We start from the raw sequence: 24,728 nt of genomic DNA on the forward strand, positions 1-24,728 counted from the left end.
GGGTACTGCAGCACAGAGTGAGAGTTCATGCTCAGCATGGGTCAGACCCTGGGTTCAGTTCTCAACAACAGCAAAACAAAACAAAAACAAACAAACAAAAAAGTGGGGGGGGGGTGGGGGTGGGAAGGCAGTATGTCTCAGTGGTTAAAGGCTCCTGCCACCAAGCCTGATTATCTGGGTTCAATACCCAGAATGTACACGATGGAAGGAGAAACAATTCTCCCAAACTGTCCTCTGATTTTAACACATGTGCAGTGGCATGCATGTCCACACATGTCCACATACATGGACACACTAAATAAATAATGCAAGAAAACATTGTCTTCCACACCACCTGAACAGTCCTCTACACCACCCTTCCCCCAAACTGCTTACCCTGCGGGGCTGTGAGAGGATTCCTTGGTTGACCACCCAGCAGTGGGAAGAGAGCACCTGGCCCATTGCAGTGTCCTGCACCGATTGGCTGCCACTGTGAACTCTCTCTCTCCATTCCCCGGTAATGGGAACATGTGGTAATTGGGAAGGTGCCAGTGACCCCAAGGCTGGGCTAGATCATCTAGCAGATATCAGCTCAGCCAGAGGCACTTGCAAATGTGATTTTCTCTTCATAGGGTGTTTTCAGATAGTATGTTTTATAAGCAGAAGAGTCTAATAGCCTCTTGGGATTTCTCCCATCTCTCCAGAGAGGTTTATTTTGCACCTCCCTGGGGGACTTTTACTTTCTTGTGTGATGGTGGTTTGTGGGTATTTTACACTCCTGGTGGATGGGCCTGTTTAGCAGCAGGCGTTGTTCCTTTTCACTTGTGCATTCTGCATAACTCTTAGCACAAGAATGAATGAATGAATGAATAGCTGAGAGATGATAAAGTTCTTTTCTTCCTACTTTTCTTTGCTCATGAACCGCTTCTTTTCCTGATCCAAAATTGCATGCCAGGAAAGTAAATGAAACCCAACACTATGCTTCTAGAGTCTATAACCATATTTGTTCTTATTCTGTCTTTAGCTTCTTCACACTCTTTTTTTCCATACAGTGTCTCTTGGTTGTCCTGAGCTGGTCACTGACTCTTGTGGTTAAATGATCCTCTTGCCTGAGCCTCCGGAGTACCTGGAACTACAGGTGTGTGTATCTGGTTTCTATGACGAAGTTCATGAGGCATCCTTTCCACACACTCTGACTGCCTCCCTATGGTGATGTTTGTTCTGACCATCACTGCCTGAAACTTCCTTTTTTTTGTTATTGCTGTTTTTCAGTGTCTTAAGTAGGCCATGCTGACTTTCAGGTTGCTATGTTATCTGAAGCTGGCCTTGAACTCCCAACCTTCTTGTCCAGAGTACCGTGGGGTATGGAGAAAAGACGGGACACAGAGATATAGCTTATCGTTTCATAGAGGTTTTTTGTTTTGTTTTCTTTTGTTTTTCCTTTTCTGTGGCTTTCACCAAGATTACCACTTTTGACATGTGGGTACTAAGTACAGGGAAAAGTTAAGGGCGTGGAGCAGATTGACTTCTTTATCTGCAGTGTATATTTTAGTGACCCCAGCTCCCTTAGAGTATGGACTTTTTTTTTTTTATTATTATTTTTGAATACTAGATGACTAGACTGATTATGGTGGTGCCTGACTGTAATTTCAAGCACTCAGAAAGTGGGATGGAATGTTCAAAGGCATTCTGGGAGTTCAAGGCCAACTGTAGTGATACCTTGTCTCAAAGACGAGAGGGGAAAGAAGGATCCCTTGAGTACTCATCCCACAAGTTCAGTGAGCACTTACTGTCTGAAGCGTTCAAGGTAATAGGCCTGGAATGTTCCCCAATAGGTTTTGCCCTTGAACCTGACCTTTTTTTAGTTTTTGTTTTTTGGAGACAGGGTTTCTCTGTGTAGCCCTGCATGTCCTGGAATTCACTCTGTAGGCCAGGCTGGCCTTGAACTCAGAGATCTGCCTGCTTCTGCCGGAGTGCTGGGATTAGAGATATGTGCCTTGAACCTGACTTTTGCTGTTTATTGCTCTCTAGTCAAATAATATACTGTAACAAAAAGCCATGGATTTCCAGAAGTGCCAGAGGACACTTATTATTTGTAAACTATCAGATAGTTTGCATTCTTATACACAGACCTTAATTTATTCATATATTTCAAAGTGCGTAATTCCTTATGATTGCCAACTTTCTATCTCTAGCAGAAAACTTTATTACTTCATGTGCTTATCTTTCCTTAACACATAAAGGATAAGCTGTTGAGGCATAGCTTTTTATTGTACTTTTGTAACACAATGCTGGTCAGGTTTGGTTTTGTTGTTTTCATTCAACACACCTTATGTGTCTGTAGTGTCGTAGGCCCTAAACTCATCTTTGGGAGTGGGGAGTAAATGTGATTTAGTCCCTGTTGTCAAGAGGGCTCATAATCAAGTTATAGTAAAGGAATCAAGGTAAGTGCCAGAAGAGTAAGTCCAAAGTTCGCTGTGGTATTGGGCTACGGTTGTGAATACAGCTGCTTTCCAAAGTTCAGGGCTGGCACCAAGGAGGGCAGAGAGCAGGCCTGCCAGGCGGAGGGCCTGCTGAGAAACTTGAAGTTTTGTTCCTACCAAGTGAGAGAGGTAGCCAGGTTGGAAGGGCTGGAGAGTGTTTCACTTAACGGACTGCTAGGAACTTAGTATGGAGAGGGCATGGACTGGAGGAGGTGAACAGTAGTGGGCCAGCAGTCTACAAGTGCACTCCTTGTTTGGCTTAGTACACAGGAGCACTCTTTGTCACCCTCCATCAGTCTCCAGGAGTGGAGCACTCCTTGTCACCCTCCATCAGTCTCCAGGAGTGGAGGGAGCACTCCTTGTCACCATCCATGAGTCTCCAGGAGTGGAGCACTCCTTGTCCCCATCCATCAGTCTCCAGGAGTGGAGGGAGCACTCCTTGTCCCCGTCCATGAGTCTACAGGAGTGGAGCACTCCTTGTCCCCATCCATGAGTCTCCAGGAGTGGAGCACTCCTTGTCCAGATCCATGAGTCTCCAGGAGTGGAGCACTCCTTGTCACCCTCCATCAGTCTCCAGGAGTGGAGCACTCCTTGTCACCATCCATCAGTCTCCAGGAGTGGAGCACTCCTTGTCACCATCCATCAGTCTCCAGGAGTGGAGCACTCCTTGTCCAGATCCATGAGTCTCCAGGAGTGGAGGGAGCACTCCTTGTCACCCTCCATCAGTCTCCAGGAGTGGAGCACTCCTTGTCCTGATCCATCAGTCTCCAGGAGTGGAGCACTCCTTGCCCCATTCCATCAGTCTCCAGGAGTGGAGCACTCCTTGTCCCCATACATCAGTCTCCAGGAGTGGAGGGAGCACTCCTTGTCACCCTCCATCAGTCTCCAGGAGTGGAGCACTCCTTGCCCCATTCCATCAGTCTCCAGGAGTGGAGCATTCCTTGTCACCCTCCATCAGTCTCCAGGAGTGGAGGGAGCACTCCTTGTCACCCTCCATCAGTCTCCAGGAGTGGAGGGAGCACTCCTTGTCACCCTCCATCAGTCTCCAGGAGTGGAGGGAGCACTCCTTGTCACCCTCCATCAGTCTCCAGGAGTGGAGGGAGCACTCCTTGTCACCCTCCATCAGTCTCCAGGAGTGGAGCACTCCTTGACCATTCACCAGTCTATAGGAACATCAGTTTATGTTTTTTTTTCTTCTTTTTTTTTGTCTAGAGGTATGACTGTGCACCACATGCCTGCTTGGTGCCTGAGGAGATCAGATGAGGGCATTGGATCACCTTGGACTGGAGTTACAGTTGTGAGCTGCCATGTGGGTGCTAGGGACTGAACCCATGTCTTCTGGAAGAGCAGCCAATGCTTTTAATTGCTGATTCATCTCTCTAGCCTCATGAAGGGTATTGTTATATGGCATCATTTAAGGAAATTATAGGAAATGAGAGCATTTATATGCTTTGAGCCGTGCGGGCCTGGGTAATCCTTTATCCTACCAGTCTCCGTAAATTCTCCCAGCCCCATTCTATTGTGCAAGTAATTACTATCTGCTTCCTCTAGACTTAGGAGTCAGGAGTAATGTCAAGTTTTATCCACTGTTACATACATTTATTATAGCACACTTTGAATCGGATAATTCCTCATTGGGGGCAGCTGTGCATCCTGGCTTCTGCCCAATAGATGCCAGCACAACCCTTACCCCTCAACATACACCCAACATGACGGTCAGAAATGTCTGCAGACATTGTCAGATGTTTGTTTTTAACTGCCTCAGATTTCTGGGCTCCACGGTGCCCAGTGGCTTCCCATTTGCACCCTCAGAGCACGGGTCTGTGCTGTGTGTTCATTCTCTTGTTGACCCCGGGCGGCAGTGCACAGTAGAATGCCCTAACAGGCCCTCCACTGGCCTCTGGACCCGGCGTGTAGTCCTCTTCCCAGAAGAGTTCTAGACAACCCCTAGGTTTGCCCTGCTTCTCTTTGCTCCTTCCCAGGCTAATTTGAAAGCAGATAAGATGGCTGTCAGACCTTATTCCTCATCTTGACAACATTTCTAGAATATTCCCAGAGCCCATCTGCCCTTCATCCTTGCAGCCATTACTTTGGTGTAAACCTTTATCATCTCTCATCCGGACTCTTGTGGCTTCCACCCCTGGTTTCACACAATCAGAGAGATGTCAAATAAAACAAAAGGGTGGCAGTAGCCTTCATCAAACGAGAATTCCCTGTTTACATTTCATCAGTCCTGTGACACACCTACACATTCTGGTTTCTCATTTGACAGAGCAGATGAGTAACTTGCTTGGAACACATAGCTGGTGAGTGGCAGAGAGAGATAGTTAAGGCTGATTCTAAAGTGAAACCCGCTTTGCTAGTTCCGAAGCCTCATCCTTACCATTTTTGAAAGCCCGAGGCTTGTAGGGTGCTGCCCTTCCCCTGCACCGATGGTGTACAAACTAAGAGGTGTCTTGGGAGTCCCTGGAGGTTCCTCAGAGGCTCCCCTGGGGAGCAAGTGAAGAATAGAACGTGGTGAGATTCTTAGCTGGTCTCTGGCATCCACAGATGCATTGCTGTTGCCATTTGTATAATTGGGATTTTATGCAAGATGTCCAGATTATTAACAGCAGTACTCCAGGCTGGGTGACTTGGAAACAGCAGGAATTCATTTCTTGTGGCTCTGGAGAGTGGGATGTCTGAAGTTGAGGCTCTGGCAGATTTGGTGTCTGATGTAGGCATGTTTACTGCTTCTTGGATGGCCATCTTCCCACGATGCCTCATGATGCCTTTACACGGCGGATGGGGTTAGAGAGCAACCTGGGACCTCTTTTGTGTGCTGACCCCAGTCGTAAAGACAAACCCTGACCTGGTTACTTTACCCATTGTGATAAACACTGTGCTCAAAAGCAACCTGAGGAGGAAAGGGTTTATATCGTCTTATGTCACGATCCGTTATACAGGGAAGCCAGGGAAGGAACTCAAGGCAGGAGCTGAAGCAGAGGCCGTGAAGGAACATCGCTTACTGGCTTACATGGCTCATTCAGCTGGCTTTTTCACGCAACCCAGGACCACCTGCCCAAAGTGACACCAGCAGGGGTGGTTCAGTCTTCTTGTATTAGTCAAGAAAATGCCTCCCCAGGCTTGCCTATAGGTTAGTTGGGTGGAGGCAGTTCCTCAGTTGAGGTTCCATGTTTTCAGCTTCTCTGGTTACTCGTTTCTATCAAATTGACAAAAACTAGCCAGCACACACCCTCATTCCCTAAGCACCCCCCAAAGCTGTGCCTCCACCTACTGTCAGCTTGGGGATGAGATGCTAACACAAGAACCTGGGGAGGGGAACAATGTTTAGTCTCTGTCTGGGTTTGTAGAAAGTAGCAGCAAACACAGGTCTGAGAGCCACTGTCACCTGATCTCCTGTGACCGCAGGTCCTTCTCCTGGAGGCCTCCCTCCTCTGCCTCCCTCTTCTTCCTTTGTACCTGTTCATAACAGTTGACTCAGTGGTTTAAAAATTAGGCTAAAATGTACATAGTTTGAATTCTCCCTTTTTAGTTACGTGTGTGTGTGTGTGTGTGTGTGTGTGTGTGTGCCGTTTGCAGACATTAGAGGCAGGCATCATTATACTGTGCGGCCTCCACCACTGTGCTCTTGAAAAATGTGTTCATAATCCCTCTCCACCCGCCCCCCCAAATAACCAACCCTGCCTTCTTGGCCCTGGCAGTCCCCCACCCGTCTTTATCTCTTCCTTTCTTTTTTCCTCTCCTCCCTTCCTGCCTTTAAAAACGTTGGTGTATTTACTTAGATTTATCTGTGTATGTGTGTGGTCATGTTTATGCTGCAAGTATACAGAGGTCAGAGGATAACTCGTAGAAGTCATTCTCTTCCAGCACGTGGGCCCTGGGGAGTAAACTCAGGTCATCCCCAACCCCAGACCACTTCACATATGAATCTGACTTCTCTAGATGCCCCCTAGCGATGGACTCACATAGTATTTGTCTCTGTGGGGGTACTAGGCTTCCATGTGTGAAGTACAGGGTCTCTGTCACCTGCCCACCTCCCACTCCTGGTTCATCTACCAGAATGATGAGCGCTCAGAGACAGACACCTGTGCTTCCGTTGTGACCACCCAGCCTTTTCCCCATGGCTCCCTCCTCGGTGCTTTTGCGTTTTTTCTTCTTGTGGATGTGTCAAGAGTGTTTCAGACAGTGCCAAGCCGGGATGTGTGACTCCTTCCAACCTGCCCTCACACACATCTCGGTTGGATGCCCCTCTTCTCTACCTGTAAGATATATTTCTCCACCTTCACTGAGCTTACTGTTGAAAGCTTGGCAATAATTACCACTAGCCCTGGAAATGCCTTAGGGCAGAGACTGGATGGAGTTCATCTCAGAAGCCCCTGTGGTGCTTTGCCCTTGGCACAAATCCAAAAAAAAAAAAAAAAAAAAAAAAAAAAGGTAGCAGTTCGTCCCCTTCTGGAGATAGGATGGGTCAATGGGAACAGTAAAAACCTATTTTTAAAAATGGAATATCTTGACTTATTATCTTTGGCAGCTTTGTGCATGTAAATAATGTACGCTGATTATAGCTGCACCACCGACTTGCTCTCTTCCGCCTTTGTGTCCTCTCTGCTTTGGTTGTTAACGACCCTCTGGGTCCAGGTGGCACAGCCTGTTGAGTGCTGGCTGACCTGTTGACTTGACTTTGTGCAGGTCAGGATAGGTGTCTCGAGTTTATAGTGCAGCGGCCACGTCATGACCCAAAGACAGAATTTCACACACTCTTCCCCATCCTCCAGTTCCTACACTTCCCCACCCCTTTCGTGAGCCTGAAGGATGAGGTGGGGTGTCCCATTTACGGCTGAGCATCCACTAGACACTTCTCAGCACCTGGCTGGTTATGAGTCTCCGCATTAACTGCCGACCACTGCAGAGAGAAGCCTTTCTGGCCAAGGTTGAAGAAAGCACAAATCTATAGGTATACACACAAATGTTTAGAAGGCAGTTTGACAATGTGTTGTTTAGCAAAAAGGCAGGAGTAGTTTCCTCCTGGGGCCTGTGACCTCCCTAGCCATGGGCTTTTGACCAGGCTTATAGTACCAGACATGAATTCCTTCCTGTGAAGCCAATTTCAAATTCAGTCAATAGCAGTTGCTTAACCCCTTGCTATTCATACCACTGTTACATCGCTGGACTCACCTTGCCTTTCAGGTTGGTATCGTATCGTAGTTGGCTGCATCGGTACCATTGATTGATGTCTTTTCTTTTCTCCCGGTGGTCTATATAGCACCTTCTGGCACTATGAAAACTAGTCATTAAAGAGAGTTTTCAGGTCACTTCCAGCTTGATTTCTCTGTCTTGCACCCAAAGTGTACTGTGTCTTCAGCAGTATAGTCTTACCATCTAGTTCTAGTGGGTAACCAAGAGCAATGGCGGTAGCCTGTGTTGTTTTGGGGGCTTGTGGGCCTTCCCTGGTCAGTAACTCATACACAGGCAGGTATCCCATACCTAGTACTGAGATTTTCGTTTCAACCCTGTAATCTGGGGGAATCATGGTCTACCCATGCGTGGTCCCTCCTTTAATAGCTGTGGTATGATGTGAGCTAGGACAGAAGTAAAAGTAGGCTCTTTCTAAAGGGCAGCTTTCAGAGATGTTTAGAAGGTGCCTCATGGGCAGATGATGGGAGCTGCCGTCCCTGGAAACTGTTTTGATACATGTTTTGGTAAGCTCATTTAAAAGTTAGATGTAAAAAAAAAAAAAAGTTAGACGTTGGGGCTGTAGCTCAGTGTGTAAAGGACTGGCCCAGCACACCAAAGGACCTGGGTTCAATTCCCCAGCACTTGCTAAACTGGGATGGTGGCACACAGCTCTTTCATCTGAGGAGAAGGATCAGGAGTTAAGGTCAATCCAGACTCGACCAGCTCCTGGTCTATCAGGGCTACACGAGACCCTGTCTCAAAACAGTCATAACCAAACAGTTAGATCTTTCAACACACACACACACACACACACACACACACACACACACACACACACACCAATTTCCTTCTGTTACATACTGAGGATTATTAGAGAACTTATCTCAAATAGGTTGGGTTTCCAGAAATCTTCAAGCTCCCTCTTCTAAACACTGACTTTACTTAAAAGTCGCATCGAGTGGCACTTCTTGTGTAATGGATCCCTCACTTCTGTTAATTCATCTATGCAGAATTTTTGGCAGCCACTCTCCAATATTGAGTTGGCTGGTACTGGACAACTCTCTAGGGCAGGCCACTTCATTTAATTACTTAGCAGGCCTATTTGCTGTTAATCCTAGAGATTTTGTAAAGAAAAAACAAAACAAAACAAACAAACCACAACTTCACTTGAAGTTCTTAGCAGGGCATCATAGTACACTCTTGTAGTCCTACCACTGAGAGACTGAGGCAGGAGGATTGTTGTGAGTTCAAGGGCAGCTTGGGCTATATAATGAGTTTCAGGATAGCTGGAGATAGTTAGCAAGATCCCGTCTCCTACAAAACAAAAAGAAAAGAAATAAAATTCTTTTTCCAAAAAGTTGATTTACTTATTTAGTGTATATTTATGTTTTTATTTATGTGTATGCAGCGCATGTGTCTTTATGCACACAGAGGTCAGGAGTGTTGGGTGTCCTCCTCTATTGATCTCTACCCATTCCTTTGAGGAAGAATCTCTCCCAGGACTCAAGTTTTCTTGGATCACTTGGAACCCACCGAGCCCTAATAATTCCCCTGTCTCCATCCCCTTTGGAGCTGGGGTTACAGGAACACTCAGGAGGCCTAGCTTGTTACATGGGTGCGAGGATTTGAATGCTGGTCTTTTGGGTTGTGCAGAGAGTTCTCGTAACCACCGAGCCATCCTTCCAGCCTCAAGAGATACAGTTAAGTTCTTCACTGCACATTTAAAATCCAAGAACACTCTCTTTTCCATACACAAAGTGCATTCACCCTGGCATGACCTCCCTCCTTGTGAGTTTAACTGATTTTTCTGAGTCACAAGGATGTGCTCCAGGCCATCTAAGTGAATTATTTGTCTTATTTCTTCTAACTTTTACTCCCACGTTGTCATGTGACCTTTTCTATGTTATCAAGCATGTCTTTGGAAACCTGTGTTCTTTTAAAATTATACTTTCTAACTATTAAACCCTCCAGGAACCAAGCTGCTTAGTACCTTAGAACTACTCGAAGGCAAAGGAGGAATAGGCATGCATGAAGACTGCAATAGTTTTTTTTTTTTTCTCCCCAGAGCTGAGGACTGAACCCAGGGCCTTGTGCTTGCTAGGCAAGCGCTCTACCACTGAGCTAAATCCCCAACCCCTAGTTTTGATTTTTAACAAGTTCTAACAGATTATCTCTCTTAGTCCAGGCTGGCCTCGAACTCACTATGTAGCCAAGGATGACCTTGGACTTCTAATCCTCCTGCCTCCACCTAAATGCTGGGATTGCAGGCAAGCACCACACCACCATGCCTGATTTATAAAAAGTCTTGTTGCACAGATTTGGGGATGTTTATTTTGAATGGTTGGTTATAGGAGTCTACGGAAATTAAAACAATCGGACAAGTTTAACTATTATGCTAATGATGTGACCCAGCTTCCATGAAAGACCATGATGAGGTCCAAAACTCCTTTTTAGTCTGTTTGTCGTCCCCTCCCCCGCTTTTGGGTTTCCCTTCTTCTCCTGGCTGTCTTGGAACTCACTCTGTATGTAGACTAGGCTGGCTTGAACTCCCCTTGTCTCTGCATTACAAGTGCTGGGATTAAAGGTGTGTGCCACCACCACCTTGGCTAGTTATTTTTTTTTAAACCAGAATATTTAAGAGAGAATATAATTCAGTTTCCTATTGAAAACTTGAGGCTGGGTCCATGCGTGGTGCAGTAGATCTGGCCAGAGCACTCTGGAGACATTCCTGCTCTAGACAAATTTAGACAATATTTTCAAAGAGTAATTCCTTCCTTCCATGTAGACCAGGCTAGCCTTGAAGTTTTGGTGATCATGCTGCTTCTGTCTCCCTACTGCTAGCAGTAGAGGTGAGCGAGGTGTGCGGCACTGTGTCCAGCAGCCTCCGTCTGGTTTTCAGGCAGGCTGTCGGGAGAGGTAAAAACAGCAAGAGCTGAGCTTTGCCGAGCATGGTTAACTGTGTGTACTCCAGAGTGACCACAGTATTCCAGGGCTTCAGGGTACATGAGTTCATGTCATCCTTCTGTTAACTTCTTTTCCCCCCGGGATACAGGATGGCCTGGAACTCGTTTTGAATCAGTTGATCTTAACCTCCTCAGTGTCGGGATTCAAGGTGTGACCCGCTACACCCACTTTAAAGAACTGTCTTGTTTTTGTTTCAACTCCTCTGCCTTCTGCTTCTGCCTCCCAAGTTGTACCCCAGCTCCAAGTCCTGGGAATTAAATCTAGCGTGCTAAAGCAAGCAGTCTACTTCTGATGTACATACATTCTGCTTCTGCTAATTTTCTGCACTAACTTCTCCACTTGAGCATGGGGAAACCGAGGCAAAAGGAGCATTAGTAATCCCACCTAATAGGATCAGTCACACTGTAGCCGGGAACCAGCCATGCCTCCTTCCATTCAGGCAATTTGGTCTAGCCTCTGTGCTGCTAGCCTTGGGTACTTTTGTTGGGAACCAAAAATTGGATAGCTGCGCCTTGACTTTTCTTGCTTGGATGATCTGGCATAACTGCACCCATTGACTTGCAAAACAATCATTCCCGGAAAAACCACAAAGTGTACTTTTAGATTATACTTCCTGGAGTATGTTTGATTGATCAGTTGTTCAAGCACTGGACCAAAGAGACCTCGTCCTGAACCCTTTTCTAACAATTTTTTCATCTCCCTCCCTTCCCCTCATATCCACCAGTATATAAGCTTGCTTCACTTTGCAATAAATGAGACCTTGACATGACTCAGACTGTCTCTGTCTTTCTTTATGTGCCTGGTCTCCTTCCTCTCTCGCCCCCATTGGTCTTTCAGGTGGTGCCTCCTCGGGTCCGACCTAATAACCTGGTCTGCAGGACGGGTCATACTTTCTTGCCTCTTATGAGATGGATAGTAAAAGCAAGCAAGCACATTGCCCACCCACCCTAAAAAGACCTTTGGCAGCCTTCCTCCGAGCCATTTGTTTCTCCAAGCATGTCTGACAGAACATTAACCTCAAGATAAATATCTTCTTGAAACATCATTTAACTTATTTCTTCAGACTCCAGTTGCACAAAGCAGATTCATCTTAATTCCTGGCTCATGATATACTCTCAGTGTTGGCACATGAATAGCTCTATTAATTTTTTTAATGCAATGCATTCCCATAAATCCTCTATTAGCCCTAAACTGGAATTTACATGCATCAAGTAGTCATTCCGTTCTTCATCCCTTATCTGTTTCACTACAGATAACTACAGATAGTCACCACCTGAATCACCCCTTCACCATTTGCCAGCGTTCATATGTGTAACATATTTTATATATATACACATATATATGTGTTTTAAATATAGTTTTTATCTGTATGACTTTCTCTTCCCTCCTTCCCCCATCTCCCTTTGTGAAAAGGGTCTCACTATGTAACCTTGGCTGGCCTGTAGCTCACTCTGTAGACCAGGCTGGCATCTAATTCATAGAGATCTGCCCGTCTCTGCCTCCAGAGTGCTTGAATTAATTAGGCGTGATCCACCATGCCCAGTTCTTTCTTTTAGACTGGGTTTCAGTTACCTCAGGATGGGCTTTGTATTCCATGTATAACCAAGGGTGACCTTGAACTCCTTCCTCATTCTCCTGTCTGTACCTCCTTAGTGTTGTGGAATTTTCAGCTGTATACTACAATGGGAAATATCTATATATCTAAAAGGTCATTTATTTATTTATTAGTTGTTTTTTTTTCTTTTGCGGGGGCGGGAGGGGGGGCAGAGTTTCTCTGTGTAGTTTTGGTGCCTGACCTGGATCTTGCTCTGTAGACCAGGTTGGCCTCGAACTCACACTCTGCCTTCCGAGTGCTGGGATTAAAGATGTGCGTCACCACCGCCCATCTCTAAAAGGTATTTTATTATTTTTTTTCCAAGACAGGGTTTCTCTGTGGTAGCCTTAATTGTCCCGGAACTCACTGTGTAGACCAACCTGGCCTCCAACTCACAGAGATCCTCCTGCCTCTGCCTCCAGAATTCTGGGATTAAAGGTGTGCACCACCACACCCAGCCTAAAAGGTATTCTTAAAAATAAAATAAATTTTATTTTATTTTATGTGTACGGGGGTTTTGCCTGCATTCATATCTGTGCACCAAGGAGGCCTGAAGAGGGCATCAGATCCCTTGGAATGAGAGCTACAGGGAGTTGAAAGTCACCTGTGGCCGGGTGGTGGTGGCGGCGGCGGCGGCGGCGGCGCACGCCTTTAATCCCAGCACTAGGGAGGCAGAGGCAGGCGGATCTCTGTGAGTTCGAGGCCAGCCTGGTCTCCAAAGCGAGTTCCAGGAAAGGCGCAAAGCTACACAGAGAAACCCTGTCTCGAAAAACAAAAAAAAAAAAAAAACCAAAAAGAAAGTCACCTGTAGGTGCTGGGAACTGAACCCAGTGTTCTAGAAAAGCAGCCAGTGCTCTTAACTGTTGGGCCTCGCCCCCCCCCCCCCCCCCCCCCCCGTGCCCCTCTTTTTGGTGGGGGGAGGGGGAGGAAAGGGTTTATTTGGCTTACACTTCCAGATCATAGTTCATCATTGGAGGAAGTCAGGACAGGAACTCAAGCAGGACTGGAAGGAGGCAGGAGCTGATGCAGAGGCCATGGAGAGGTGCTGCTCACTGGCTTGATCCCCATGTTGCTCGGCCTGTTTTCTTATAGAATCCAGAACCACCAGCCCAGGGATGGCCCCACCGGCCATGTGGCCCTCCCCCATCATTTTCATTTCATGTCTTCATTTTCTTTTGCAGCTGCATCTTAGGAAAGCATTTTCTCAGTTGAGATCCCTTCCTTTCAGGCGACCCTAGCTTGTGCCAAGTTGATGTTAAGGCTAACCAGAACACCCCTATTCTCTCATCCCCTTCTTTAAAATTTAGATTCTACACAAGAGAGAAAGAGTAAGAGTCGGCTCCTATTTTTTTTTTTTTTTAATTTTTAATTCTGTGTGTGTGTGTGTGTGTGTGTGTGTGTGTGTGTGTGTGTGTGCATGAGTTCAGGTGCCCTCTGAGAGGTCAGAAGAGGGGGTCAGATTCCCTGGAGTTGGAGTTCCAGGCAGTTGTGAGCTGGAACTGAACTCGGGTCCTCTGCAAGAGTGGCAGGCACTGTAGCTGCTGAGCTTCTCTGTAGCCCTTACTGAACCTTCTTACCTCGTAAAAGGGATACTGTGCCATGTAATAAATACATCGAGATCACCCATGTCGCATTGTAAAGATTGATGCATATTGTTCTGTGATGCCAAACAATAGTTGCAATTACTCTAAATAATACTCCTTTCTTAGGATATGCCACACTTTATTTCTTCTTTCCTGGGTTCACTCTTGCATTCACTGTCAGTAGGTTTTTGGGTGTGTGTGTTCTTGTGAATTCTAGGAATATTCTTCCATATGTTCCTATAGGATGACATAGCATAGTGGTAGAGCACTCACTTAGTGTGCACAAGGCCCTAGGTTTGACCCCCAGGGCTGCAGAACAAACCCAATGCTTCTTGTCCATCACATGGTAAGAGCTTCCTCTACATGTTTAAATACGCATTTGCCTAGGAAAGGAATTACTGGTTTGTGGGCCATCTGAATGGCTTTCCAAAGTTGTACTGATTTACACCCCACCAGCCACTCATGAGAAACCTTGTGGAGCCAGGTCCTTTCTAACACTTGTGTGTGTGTGTGTGTGTGTGTGTGTGTGTGTGTGTGTGTGTCTGTCTGTCTGTCTGTCTGTTGTGTATTTATGCAAGAGTGCATCTGGAGACCAGAGGACCACAGGACTACCATGGGTATCATTCCTGTCTTGGGCTTGGAACTCAGTCAGTAGGCTAGGCTGGTTGGGCACGGAGCCCCAGGGATCTTCTGCCTGTTGCCACCTTCCCAGCACAAGCATTAGAAGTATGAACCACCACATTTGGCTTTAGGTTTTCTTCCTTCCTTCCTTCCTTCCTTCCTTCCTTCCTTCCTTCCTTCCTTCCTTCTTTCTTTTCTTTTCTTTTCTTTCCTTTTCTTTTCGTGTGTGTGTGTGTGTGTGTGTGTGTGTGTGTGTGTGTGTGCGTGCGCGCGCGCGCGCACACGCACTAGCTTTTCACTGATGCTCTTTTCCTCTTGTCTGGTAGTAGAAGATCTCTTAAAAAGTTTGAGAGCACTGAGGGAGAGTGGACTGGTGGAAACCAATGCCAGCTGAGCCTGACTTAAGGGAAGAGTGTGACAGTTTTTCTGGTTTGAAACTGGTGGGTGTTGAAAGGTTGCAAAGCACCCAGTGACTCACAGGAAATCTCCTCAAACACTGCCCCTCCCAGTCCCTCAGCTGGCCCTGTCCCCAGGCAGGAGCCTTAAGATCTGGTCCTCACTTCTGTCCTCAGACGACTGGCTGGCAACTGCTGAGTGTGCTAGATGGGTTCTTAGGGAAATCCGGCTTACCACTGGCATGGGAAAAAAGATATATTGCTTTACAGAGTCAAGGAGGGCGGAGCTGCCAAACCACAGCGTGGAGTCAGCTGTAGCCAGGAACCCAAACCACACTAGGGCTCCAGCTCTGTGTCCCGCCTTCACTGTGGGCTTCTTGCTTCGAACAGCGGGCCAGACAGTTGTCTTCATTTGAAGACACGCATCTGCAGTGTAAACCACACCAACAACCAGAGGAAAAATGACTTTTGTTTTGCTAATCCACAAACAGGTAAATTTAGACGTTGAAAAAAGTAGCCTTTCCAAACTTTTTATTAGGTCTTACCCTAATAAATGCAGGCAGCTTTAAGAACTCCATGTTTTATGGGCTGTGGCTTCCTGGCTGCTTTTTGAGAGCAGGCTTAGTCTGCTCTCAGTTCTTTTGCCAAGTGGTGGGCAGAGCCCGCCTCATGTATTGTCTTAGGGACGGAAACTCCTGCAGGTCAGCGGTGTCCTGGTGTCGATGCAGCCCCTGGTTAATCCTGCGCTTCTTAATCCTCCTCTCAGCCCCTTTCGGGACGGATTTTATGCTATCTACCTTATTTTCACCAAAACACCACGCATTAAAATATTTGTCAAACATGTCCCCGGTGGGCTGTGCGTCAGTGCCCGTTGCTAGTGATGTGGGGTCATCATATCAGCTGGTCCTTGTGTGGCACTGTAATCCTCAAGATCATATTTTATTATGGTCATCAAGGGACAGTGTGAAAAGAGGGAGAACACAGACTTAATAATTTCCCGAATTAGGCAAGTTATTTCTCCAAATGGCTGAAGCTCAGTCTCTTATTCATGTGATTGCGCCCGTAGCTCCTGACTTGCAAGAGTTTTGGTCAGATTTGAGTGACGAGTAAGGGTGTTTAATGTGATATCTGGCCCACAGGCATTTCCACTCCATTACTTCACATCTGTTAGGATATGAAGGTTATTATTAATACTCTTTTTGTGAGTCTTCAGAGATAGAGGTAGTCCTTTCTCAGTACAGCTCCATATCTCTGCATCTTTATCAATAAATAGGAGCAATAATAGCACCTCCCTCAATAGGTTGTTGGGTTAAAATTGAAGTAGAGATGTAAAATCCTAAGACTGGTGCTCTGTAGTGTGCACTCAGTCCTAATCCTTACATTACTGTTATCACTAAGTTTTATATGACTGTAGATATGGGGAAGTGTGGTGGGTATTGTGTTCCCTGAAATATTGTGTGTTCCCTGAAATAAACATATCTGGGGTCAGAGAACAGACAGCCACTAGAACAAAGCCAAAAATGGTGGCTAGAAAATAGGAAGAGTAAGCCCTAACAGAAGTTGGGCAGTGGTAGTACACGCCTTTAATCCCAGCACTTGGGAGGCAGAGCCAGGTGGATCTCTGTGTTCAAGGCCACTTTAGAAACAGCTAAGCATGGTGACCCACGCCTTTAATCCCAGAAACCCAACCTTTAATCCCAGGGTGTGGGGGCAGAAAGAGAAAGGTATATAAGGCGTGAGGGCCAGGAACTAAGGTTTTAAGCATTTAGTTAGTTAAGCATTTGGCTGGAGAAGTATTCAGGATTTGGAGCAACACAGTTCAGCTGAGATTCATGTGGAGGAGGACTCAGAAGCTTCCAGCCTGAGGAAACAGGATCACCTGAGGAACTAGCAAGGTGAGATAGCTGTGGCTTGTTCTGCTTCTCTGATCTTCCAGCATTCACCCCAATAACTGGTTTCGGGTTTGAGTTTCATTAACAAGTACCTTTTAAGATTCCTGTTACAGGGAAGCAATCAGAACGTCCATGATGGTGTCTGCATTTATACACCAGTAAAACAAATGCAATGTATCTTGTCACAATGTAGAAAATGGGATTAGGAGGGTTATCATCAAAACAAAGCAGGAATTTATAGGTTGACAGTCTGGTAGTGGGCCCTTTCCCTGTGTGTGTGTGTGTGTGTGTGTGTGTGTGTGTGTGTGTGTGTGTGTGTGTATGCGTATGCCATGGTGCATGTGTGAAAGCAAGGGGACAAGCCACTGTAGCCGGTTCCCTCCTCCTGCCACGCAGGTCCAGATGTGGAACTCAGATAGTTAGGCTTAGCAACAAGTGCCTTTACTAGCTGAGCCAGCTTGCCAGCCCCCATCTCTTTTCTTACCTTCTTCTCCTTTTTTAAATAAATCTTCTGAGTTTGGCAGATGGAAAGAACACAGACCGACGCTAACATCATCTTTGGACTTCAGTGTTGCTGTTTTAATTGACATTTGAACTTGGTCAGGTGACAGAATCTTTGCAAAGATGATGTGCACTCTTACTGTTGTGTAAAATCCAGCAAGTTAACATATGTGGGAACTCAGTGTGGTGGCTGGTGCTTCCCCTAGTTCCTTTTACTATATGTTGGAGAGAGACTATTAACACATCCTCTATGTTCTTGAATATATAAGGCTCACATAGAACTTGAGGTGTAAGAAGAAACCACCAGATTTACAAGTTTAATTTTTGTTCTTTTGTGTAAAACTATTTTTATCAATTTATTCTGGCTTGAAGGCTGGTTTTTATCACCTCCTCCTCGACAAGTGGTGAGTGTTTTAATCCAAAGTGGCTCCTGATTGACTTTGCCCACAGCTACTTAATAGACCCTTTCTTTGATGTGATTATCTTTCTCCTAAGCACATTTACTAAGAAGAATGTAAGTAGTTCTAACAGTATGCCCCGTACTGTTTTTAAAATAGCTCATGCATAATCAGTTTTGTCTATTAGTTGTCTGTGGCTATCCTAACAAACTGCCTGCCTCTGCCCCTCAAGGGCTGGGATTAAAGGCATGTGCCGCCATGCCTTAGCCTTTAGCCATGTTTTAAAATTATGGCTTATAAAGTGATCATGTCTCTGTTATTTCATCTTCATTAAGTTTAATGGCCAAAGCAACGTGACTTTACTATCTTTCATTCTGTGGCCAAAAGGCCAACCAACAGAAACCTCAATGGTAGAGTGTAGCAGGAATCTTAAGTGGTCTTATTAATAAAATCAAACCTGAAGCCAGGTATTGGGGTGAACGCTGGAAGGTCAGAGAAGCAGAACAAGCCACACCTTCCTCACCTTGCCACTTCCTCAGCTGATCCTGTTTCCTCAGACTGGAAGCTTCTGAGTTCTCATCCAAATGAATCCCAGCTGAACTGTTGCTCAAAAGCCCAAAAGTTTAACCAGGCTCTCTAGTTCCTCGTCCTCACGCCTTAAATGCCTTTCTGCTTCCTGCCATCAGTTCCTGGGATTAAAGGCTCTTGTTACCATGCCTGGTTGTTTCCAGCGTGGCCTTGAACTCACAGAAATCCAGATGGATCTCTGCCTCTGGAATGCTAGGATTAAAGGCGTGTGCTACCACTGCCTAACCTCTATGTTTAATATTATGGCTGTTCTGCTCTCTGACCCCCAGGTAAGTTCATTGGGGTGTACAATGTATCAACCACAGTAGAGCTGTGTCCTTTTTCTACATGCTCTAGTTGGGAATCCAGTCCTTTGTTTCCAGTTTCTAAGCACCATCTGCATGTCCTATCTCCTGGCCCCTTCTCATCTCCAAAGCCAACATCTCTAATCCTTCTGTAGTTACCTCTTTCTCTGATTAAGTTGAGGTTCTTCTTTATTGGATTTTCCTGGATAATAATCACAACAGTGTCCCCAACTCAAGGCTTTTTTTTTGTTTGTTTTTTTGTTTTGTTTTGTTTTGTTTTTCGAGACATTGTTTCTCTGTGTAGCTTTGTGCCTTTCCTGGATCTCGCCCTGTAGACCAGGCTGGCCTAGAATTCACAAAGATCCGCCTGGTTCTGCCTCCCTAGTGCTGGGATTAAAGGCGTGTGCCACCACTGCCCGGCTAATGTAGGTTTTTTTTTTTTTTTTTAAAGATTTATTTATTTATTATGTATGCAGTGTTCTGACTGCACATATCCCTGCAGGCCATAAGAGGGCGCCAGATTTCATTATAGATGGTTGTGAGACACCATGTGGTTGCTGGGAATTGAACTCAGGACCTTTGGAAGAGCAAGCAGTGCTCTTAACCTCTGAGCCATCTCTCCAGCCAACTCAAGGCTTTTTAAGCCGTGTTCTGTTTACATGTTTGAGGGAAGAATGTGGCTGTTTGTGGAATGGCCTTTACTTCCCTCCCACATCTAGTCACAGGATCTAAAATGGTGATAACGAAACGAGCAGCTTTAAGGGTGGATGCACACCCCTATAACTGCACCCTTTGGGGAGCTGAAGCAGGGGAATGAAGTGTGTGAAGTCTGCCTGGGCTATGTAGTGAGCTCCTGGACAGCTTGTGCAGTCTGGCTTTGGTAACAGTGTAGCAATCATTTACATCAGGGAAATCTTTCTCAATTCTTTTCATTTATGTAGCTCTCCACACATACTCATTCTTTGAAAATACCAGCCAAGAACTATTCCTGCTGGTTTCTAGTTGTACCACAGGTTTGGGAGAGATTTTGTGGATGCTGATTCCCTTGGATGAGTTACTCGTCCGCACTGGTGCTGGAGAATGCTCTTCCATCTGATAGGATGGTGGTTCCCATGGAGTCTCCCCACACCTCTCCCTTGTATGTGTGATTTTGTACTGTATGTTCATGTATGTGTGCTGGTACAAGTGTTTATGCTACAAGTGTTTATGCACTTTCATGTGTGGTGTGGAAGCCAAAGAACAAGCTTGAGTATCATTGCTCAGGATGGCTATCCTGGTGGTCAGCCACCATGTAGGTGCTGGGAACCAAACCCACGTCCTCTGTAAGAACAAGTATTCTTCCATCTATCTGTCTGTCTGTCTGTCTGTCTGTCTGTCTATCTATCTATCTATCTGGCGATGGATCGACAGAGTTTCTCTGTGTAACCCTGCCTGTCCTGGAATTCAATCCATGTCCTCTGTAAGAGTAATAAGTACTCTTATTTTGTTTATATATTGGTTTTTCGATACAGTGTTTCTCTGTGTAATCCTGGCTATAGTGGAACTCACTCTGTAGACCAGGCTGACCTCACACTTGGAGATGTGCCTGTCTCTGCCTCCCAAGTGTTCGGATCAAAGGCATGTGCCACTACTGCTCTACACAAGTACTCTTAAACACTGAGCCATCTCTGGCTCCTGTCCACCTTTTTGGGAGGACTGTCTCTCACTTTGACCTGGGGCTAACTGATTGAGCTAGGCCAGCCCCTGGGATTTGCCTGCCTTGCCTTCTTAGTGCTGGGGTTACGAAGGTGTGCCACCATGCCCAACTTTTACATGTCCAATGGGGATTGGGCTCAGGTCATCATGCTTGCACACAGTCTAAAATACCTCCCAATCCTCCATGGCTCTTCTCTTGACCTGAATAACTTCTCTTCATTCTTTGAGTCTATGAAATACCATGACCAGTCTTCCATGAAATCCCATCCCAGCTGCCCGTTTCTTAACACTCACCCCACTTTCATAAGTTCTTTACTGTTCTTCACTTCTGTGTTGTGAATCTCATGACACCAGGGGACCTATCTCTATTTCTCTGTGTTTTCAGAGTGATACATTGTTAAGATCCCATGGGTCCTAAAACTATTGCTAACTGACATCACCAAAGAGTGTAATATAGGGCTGGAGAGATGGTGCAGTGGTTAAGAGCACTGTCTGCTCTTCCAGAGGACCTGGGTTCGATTCCCAGCTCCCACATGGCAGCTCACAACTGTAACTCCAGTTTCAGGGGGATCCAACACCCTTGCACAGACATATGTGCAGAAAAACACCAATGCACATAAAATATAGATAGATAGATAGATAGATGATAGAGATAGAAAAAAAAGAGTGTAATATAAGTCCCAATGAAGGAGGTGGCTCAGCAGTTAAACCACCTGCAGATGCTGGATGGGCATGGCAGGCAGCTAGCCTGTAAACCCACTGTAAGAAAGAAGATCTGAAGTTTCTTGGCAAATCCAGTCCTAGAGCTCTGACTACCTGAACCTTTTCTCCCCATGCAGTTCAAAGGCTCGGGGCAAAAAAACGCCTGCCAGCTGAAGCAGCAGCTGAAGGTTTCTTATCTTTTAAGGACTTTGACTCTCGTGGCAGAAAAGAATTTTAGAATGAGCCAGTAAGAAGCAGAGTCGGAGTTTATGAGAAGGCATTTTTAAGCACCAGAGTTGGAAGACAGGTGCTGGGGAAAACAGTAGGACACACCCCAGCGATGGACGTGGGAGGTCTGAAGGGAGCCAGTGAAGTCTTCACTGTCTGGGGTGGCTTCTCGCCCTTGCACCTCAGGACTTAAATGATGTCCTAGGGTGGCTAGTTACTATGCATTGGGCAGGACTGCAGGTGGTAAGGTAAAACTCTTGTTCGCAAGGGGTGCAGGAAAGTTAAGAATATTTGATTTTTGACCGTAAACAAAGCTTTGGTCTTGTTTTTGAGATTCCCAGAAAATATCTGGGAAGGAGTAAGACTACTTGAAGGTCATACAGGCTTGGGCCATAAGCCAAGTTCATTGTTATTTTAACATTTGTGTATTGTTTCTGTGTTGGCAGCCTTCCTGACAAATGTTGTTAACTGTATTGGAGTTTTTGAGTCTCAGCCTGTGAGAGGCTCCAACCCAGACCCTGTGGTGAGAGGGCCCTCTTCTCTTCCCATAATTTTCTCCATCTTTCCATCCTGTCCTGTTGGGCTATGTCTTCCATTCAGATACAGAAATCTTGCTAATGGACCAAGAGACACCCCTCCCCCAATTGCCAAGTGTTTTTTTTTTTTTTTCTTTCTAGAATTCATGCTGCCCAGCAGAACTGATCACTACCACTCTTCTCCATCACACTGTACATTGTAGCTTATTTTATATTTCTATTTTTTATGTTTTGCAATGCTAGGGATCGAACCTAGGGCCTTGTGCCCACCATTGAGTTACATCCTAGCACTGAATTATTGATGTTATCGTCATCATCATATTTATTTGTTTAAATTTATGTGTATATCTTTGTATCTGTTATGTATGTTCAGGTGCCCAAGAAGGCCAGAAGGGAGCATTGGATCCACTGGAACTGGAGTCGGTGACTGTGAGCTGACAAGGGTGCTGGGAACTGAGCTTAACCCTCTGTGAGAGCTCTCAGCAAATGTATATGCTCTTAGCTACCAAGTTACTATCTCTCCTGTTAATTAATTAGGCTTTTTGAGACAGGGTCTCATATGGCCCAGACTGACTCTGTACTTGAGGATGACCTTGAACTCCTTATCCTCCTGCCTTCTCCTCCCAAGTGCTGGGTTACAGGTATGTGCCTCCATGCCTGGCTCCACCATATTTAAATGCTTGTTTGCTGGCATTTGTCTTTGGGTCCACACAATTAGGAACTTTTCTTTTTCCTTTTCCTATCAGAGATATTTAGCCCAGTAAGGGCTCATATTTCCTGAACCTTTGCGTTTGTACAGATTAACCAATTGCCTTCCCATTGTGAAGCTGAGCTCCCACCGATGGGATAAGATGCCGTCACCACAACCAACAGGGATAAAAGAAAGAAGCCCTCTTGGCCAGGTGTGCTTGGGTTCCAGCACACACACCTGCTTTGCTAAGTGACTTTATATTTTGCTTGTGTTCCTTTGTGCAAGACCTAGATCACTCTTCATTTGTTCCTAACAACATGTTTCTGAGTTGTATTCAAGAGTGGTTTTATCTTAGGACCCATCATAAGCTCCAGCATCCGCTTGCTGCGGATGGGCCCCTTGGAAAGCCTGGCTCTCCCTGCGGTGTTAGCCTTGCTGTGGTCCATCTAGCCAGTTCTTACTCACATCCAATCAGAGATGAGCGTGAAGCTGCCTTTCAGGGGCCTGAGACTTGCACAGGGATCCGGACAGAAACAGAGGTGCTCTGTTTAGCTTTAGGTCTTCCTCCATTACAAATTTCTTTTGTTTTCCCTTCTTATTTTGGCTAGGAATGTAGGAATTCTATTTTGAAAGATTGCGCCTATCCTTGCATTTGTGAATAATGAAATTATTTTTTCCCTCTGTCTTTTAACTGATCACACACTGGAACTCCTGATTAGCAAGAGCAAATGAGTGTTACCACACTAGATATAATTATAGCTGAGACCACACATATGTGATGTTTTAGTGTGTATGAAAAATCTTGTCACTGGGCATGGTGATGAGGGGCTGTGATGCCGGCACTCTGGAGGTGGAAGCAGGGGGATTGTACATAATGAATTCGAGGTCAGCCTGGGGTATATGAGATCCTGTTTCATACACACACACACACACACACACACACACACACACACACACACACACACGTATACGCACAAAACTCTCTGTGTGTGTCTATTTGAAGACAGGATCCCACCATGTAGTCCCTGCTGGCCTGGAGCTCCTTATGTAGACTGGACTAGTTTCAGACTCACAGAGATTCACCTTGTCTTTGCCTCTCAAGTTCTGAGATTAAAGGCATGTGCCCCCGTGCCTAATTTACAGCCATATTTTAAGATTATAACTTATAAAGTGATCATGTCTCTGTTATTTCATCATCATTAATTTTCCAGAGTTTATACAAACTCTCCTCCTTCATCCATCCTTTGGTCACCTCATGGAACATAATATGTATAGAAAAGGCAGGGTAGGGGCTGGAGAGACAAATTAGCAGTTAAGAGTACTGGCTGTTCTTGCAGAGGAACTGGGTTCAATTCCCAGCACCCATACGGCAGCTCACAACTGTCTGTAACTCCAGTTCCAGGGGATCTGACACCCTCACACAGACACACATGCAGGCAAAACACCAATGCACATAAAATAAAGAGCCCCTTTACAAGTTGGTGCTGCTGTTAAGCCCCAGGTGCGGACATTTTATATGTCTCAGCCCACTGCAGCATCCTTACCGTACCTAGAGGGCCTGTTCTTCCGGCTGCTTCCAGACCTCATGTGTTTTGGTTTGACAAGATGGCCCAAGCTTGTTTTGTTCATTTCCTACCCCAGTTCTGAAACCAGCCATTTCCCCAACATTCTTTTTTCTTTTAATGGGCCTCAGCATTTAGCTTCTTTGAAATAGAGAATCTCAGGGCAACTGACAAAGGTATTCAGGTGGTTCACCTCCCATTAAACATCAAAAGATGCTGGGCTAGAGCAGTGCCTGTCAACACCATAGCTGAACTCTCAAGGAAATAAATCAGCCACCTTCGTTGCCATTCACTGTGCGCATTGGTTACCTCCCTTGTCGCTGTGAGAAAATGCCTAACAAAAGGTAGTTCACTTGGCTCACAGTCTGAGGCTGTCATGGCAAGAGCAGGAGGCCGCTGCACACATGGCATCTGGGGTCAGGAAGCAGAGCCATAAAGCTTTATGCTCACCTTCTCACTTTTATTCAGTCCGTGAGATGGTGCTGTTCACACTCAAAGCCGATCTTCCTTCTTCCATTAAACCTTTCTGGAAAAACTCTCATGGACACACCTGTCTTAGGGTTTCTATTGCTGTGAAGAGACACCATGACCACGGCAACTCTTTTTTTTTTTTTTTTTTTTTTAAGATTTATTTATTTATTATGTACACAGAAGAGGGCACCAGATCTCATTACAGATGGTTGTGAGCCACCATGTGGTTGCTGGGAATTGAACTCAGGACCTCTGGAAGAGCAGCCAGTGCTCTTAACCTCTGAGCCATCTCTCCAACCCTCACGGCAACTCTTATAAAGGAAAACCTTTAATTGGGACTGGCTTACAGCTCAGAGGTTTAGCCCATTGCCATCACAGTGGGA

The 24,728-nt window shown here is 45.7% G+C and overlaps 1 protein-coding gene across 2 annotated transcripts in view; it reads left to right on the forward strand.

Annotated features, from left to right (window-relative positions):
• Positions 1-24,728, forward strand: part of Slc35f2 (solute carrier family 35 member F2) — a 52,475-nt gene that overhangs the window by 1,638 nt on the left and 26,109 nt on the right. The gene's annotated exons all lie outside the window — the stretch shown is intronic.

Source organism: Onychomys torridus, chromosome 7, assembly GCF_903995425.1.
Source record: "Onychomys torridus chromosome 7, mOncTor1.1, whole genome shotgun sequence".
In the NCBI taxonomy this organism is placed as follows: Eukaryota; Metazoa; Chordata; class Mammalia; order Rodentia; family Cricetidae; genus Onychomys; species Onychomys torridus.